Source organism: Puntigrus tetrazona, chromosome 18 (genome assembly GCF_018831695.1).
Source record: "Puntigrus tetrazona isolate hp1 chromosome 18, ASM1883169v1, whole genome shotgun sequence".
Lineage (NCBI taxonomy): Eukaryota > Metazoa > Chordata > Actinopteri > Cypriniformes > Cyprinidae > Puntigrus > Puntigrus tetrazona.
In genome coordinates, this window is record NC_056716.1 from 6585964 (window position 1) to 6590399 (window position 4436).

The following is a 4436-nucleotide window of genomic DNA, read 5'->3' on the forward strand; positions in this document are numbered from 1 at the left end:
TAATATCCATAGACTTTATGTAAACATTTAACAAATTCACATTTTTGTTGTTTACATGGAGATGCTGCAGGTGTCATGTTAAAAAGCTTGTGTTTTTAGGCCCCCAAAAACATGAAGACACCTGTTGTTAACAAACAAGGAGAAAAGCGTATTTTTTGACTGTTCACTGTTACGGTGGTCAGTGTTTGCTTTATTTGGGCTCTTGAGACTTTACTTTTTTGGAGATTATAAAACATACAAAAGCATCTCATATTTACGTTAAGATATTCAAACTGGTTAATGTGCATTGCTGTTGTTGTTATTGTAATAATATGCAGATTACTCTTGAAATATAGTATCATACATCTACATCTTTGATGTTTAAAACTTATCTGGCCATCATGTTCTTTTTTGTATTTTTCTCAGGTTTAAGCAGAATGATGTAACATTTTGGGGTGAATATACACAGCAACAGTCCATAACTGGAAGCCAAAATGGCAAAAATCTCCACAGCTACTGTGTACTTCCCGGTGAGCTGACATACGCCGCACAAATGCGATCCACACAGCACAGAAGATCAGCATGCTGAAAGTAATGAATTTAGCCTCATTGAAATTGTCTGGGAGCTTTCGAGCAAAGAAGGCCAGCAAGAAGCAGACCACTGCTAATAGACCGATGTAGCCCAGTACTAGTACAAATCCCACAACAGATCCCATCGTGCACTGCAGAATCACTCGAGCACCAAGCTCACCACCTGCACTCTCTGTAGGCAGAGGGGGAGCCAGCAGCAGCCACAGTAAACATATGACAACCTGAACCAGCGTGCAAAGGAAGATGCCTGCCTCTGCTGGATGGGCCCAAAGTACTGCATCAAGTTAGATCCAGGCAGAGTGGCCCGGTGCCACTAAAACCACTACAGTCTTACTGAGGACACAGGCAATGCAGATCACAAAGCTCACTCCAAACAAGGTGTGACGTAGCATGCAGTTCCACGGTGCAGGGCGGCCAATAAAAACTAGTGCACACAAGAAGCAGAGGGTGAGCGATACTAATAGCAGAAAGCTCAGCTCTGAGTTGTTGGCTCGTACGAGGGGTGAGTCACGATAACGGAAAAAGGCTGCCAGAACAGTCGAGGTTAGTGTCGCCCCAGTGACCGATAAGACTGTCAGGACAATTCCCATGGTATCTTGCAAAGACAGAAACTCCACAACCTTTGGGATACACCTTGTTCTTTCACTGTTTGACCAGAACCTCTCTGGACATCTCATACACTCTGTAGAGTCTAAAGAACATTATAATACAAATGAAGACATTGAACATTCTAAATGCGGTCTTACATTTTAAAGACCATACGTTTTTAGTTTGTGAATCATGACCCACAGTGGAGTTCATCGATTTGTTTAAATTAATGTTGGTACAGAGGTTGTTAATACCTGTCATATTGCTGATTTCCCCTGCTGCACAAGGGAGACAGTCAAAACAACAGACAGGTTTTCCTTTTTGTGTAGCCTTTCTAGTGCCTGGAAGACAGTTTGCACTGCACACAGATAGAGGAACCTGAACGATTGAGAAAAAAGTCTGTCAGACTAACAGCACACAATATTTATCAGCACATGAAGGTAAAAACTAACCTAACCTACTACTACTACTACTAATAATTACATTTAAAAAATGTTATACGTTCCACACACATATACAAGTCAGATACGTAACTAATGGACTAATTTTCATGGCATATCTCCCCTTTGTCAAGAGCCTGTCCCTAAAGGGATTTTATTATGTCCCTAAGTGAGAGGATAATGGACACACACAAAAATTACTACATTATTGTATTTTTGTGAAATTACAGAGTAACAGAAGTAGGTATTAATACATATGATAATAAAATATAGATATTTGTTTGTTTATTTGCAACTTTTGTTTGCTGATGTTATACAAATAAATGCTACTTGATTTGATTTGACATTCTTACAGTATGGATTAAGCAACCAAATCCTGTTTTTTGGGGCAGCTGTAGAGAAAATAAATAAATAAAAATCAAGTCACTCACCTGGTCAGCCCAGTCTCCTCCCCAAACCACTTTCTCAAGGTTTATTCTCAGCTCCTGGCCCGGTCCTTTGGCTGCATCGAACTGTCCAACCTGGATGAAATTCACTGCTCCGCTTTCATCTACATGCCAGTTCATAATGTCATAAGAGGCAGATGGCTCACCGTTATCTTCAAAATAAACTGGCTCACCCACTGGTGTTGTGAAGTTTACTGTATTTAAGTAATACAGAAGCTGTGAAAGGAAAGATGATAAAACACTAATGTATTAACATTACATATGTGTGTGTGTGTATGGGTGTGTAAAAGTTAATAATATCACAATCAAAAGTAGCAATTCTAATCTAAAAAGTGATTCATCTAGACAAAATAAAATATTTAAAAATATCGTTTCCCCAGCCAACTGTACCTGACTGGGGTTTATTCGGGTCACATCAGGACATTCTCCATCTTCATACGGCCCTCTACCTGGCTGACAGGCCATCATGTTATGAATGGCATTGGCAATGGCATAAACAGCCTTATACACATTGTAAGTGACTCTCAGCTGTGAAACATCTGTGTAGATGCGACCATGTTTCTCCACATTCTCTGTGCCTGTGCACTTTGGATTTTTAGATGAAGGTTGCCAGTTCTGTGGCAGCGAGCATCCAAATATTTCTTCCCAAACATCTTTTACAAATGGTTCATTTGGCTGCTTCACAGGGTTCAGCTGTGCCAGAAAAGCACCAAGACCCTGAATATCGGCCCGACGCAGGGCAAAACCGATTGTACCGGCCAGGAGAGGAATGCTCGCTGGGACAGAATACTGTATAGAGGTACTCCAGGCCTCTGTTGCTATCCACTGCTTGTTGGTTACATTCTGCACCACAATTTCTTTAAACACAACTTCAAGATCTGGACCAATGGCAAAGGTCACCACCACATGAGCTGTGGAACTCTGGATCCTCTCCACAATCTTCCTGATCCTGATTTGGGAATGTGATTTAGGAATAACTTCCACATAGTCCACACAGACCCCTGTACCTTCAAGCTCTTTCAAAAGCAGCTGCAAGCCACTTTTACCATATTCATCATCCCCTGCGACCACCCCCACCCAGGTCCAGCCCAGCAGGTGCAGCAGACGGGCCATAGCCTTGGCCTGGAAAGCATCACTGGGAACAGTGCGCAGGAAAGAGTGAAATCTGCGACTGTCACTGAGACATGCACAGGATGCAAAATAACTCACCTGCACAGACAAAACAGAAAGACAAACATTTTACTGAAATTTGAATGAATGAATGTCTGATGGCTGAAATTGTTGCTCAAAAATCATTTAAGAAATATGTATGAAACTCATACGTAAAATACAGAATTCTTAATTTTACCATGGGGATGTCAAACACTCCCAGAGTGTCAGCCACCACTATGGAAGCAGATGAACGAGCATCACCGATAATGACAGGCACCATTGGTTTCCCGATGCATTCTGCTCCCGACACTGTCTTCTCCTGCCCTGTTACCAGAGCTAAAGCAGCACTCAGTGTTGTGCCCTCAGCTAGGCAGGTGTCAGCTACCAGATATCCCAGAGTAATATTGGGAAGTAGGACAGGGTCCCGATTAATCTCCTCCACTGTGAAAATCATAGTTTTGAGCCAGCGGTATGAACGAAGATCAACACTAATGGAAAACAATAACAAACAAACAAAAAAATCTAAAGTTTAAATATTGTATTTTTTTGACCAATTGATATTATATTAAAATATACATTGCAAAATTCAATTAGAATTACACTGCATTAAATTAGACTAGTAAATATAAATTACTAAAAAAAGGAAAAAAAAATTATACCCACCCCTGGCAGCGAGAACCATGCTGTATATAACTGAAATCATGTTCAGGCTCTAGTGCTTCAACATGAACTGGAAAGAGACCACCAATTATAACATCTCCCTCTTTATACAGGCTTTCTGAAACAGATTTGCCCTGCAGACTGCAGGAGAGGCCTGCACCACAAACCCTGATCTTTGCAAGAATAAATACCACCACCCACAACCACATAATAAATCCCATCATTTTACACAAACACACAAAGAGAGACTTAGTGAAGACATGCAAGCTCACACTTTTCCTGCAAAGAAAGAAGGGTTGGACAATAACTCCACTTTTGTAGACTTTAATATGCCTGAGGCAAAAGAACATGCAACAGGAAAACAGGTGACTAGGGGATAATTGCTGAAAGCCTTTGTCAACAGGGAGAGTAATTCTCATGGAGAATGGGGAAGAAAACAGCTTTTAGAACTGATATTTTAAATAAAAGCGCACTATTTTCATATCCATAAAAAAACTACTAAGAACTACTGTATACAGGTTAATTAATCTGATGGATATGATGCATAATGCATGATATATCATTGTAACCCACTAGTAAT

General features: G+C 40.6%; 1 pseudogene; it reads right to left on the bottom strand.

The window, feature by feature from the left end:
* Positions 1-4065, bottom strand: LOC122323210 (annotated as a pseudogene).
* Between the last annotated feature and the right edge of the window lie 371 nt (positions 4066-4436).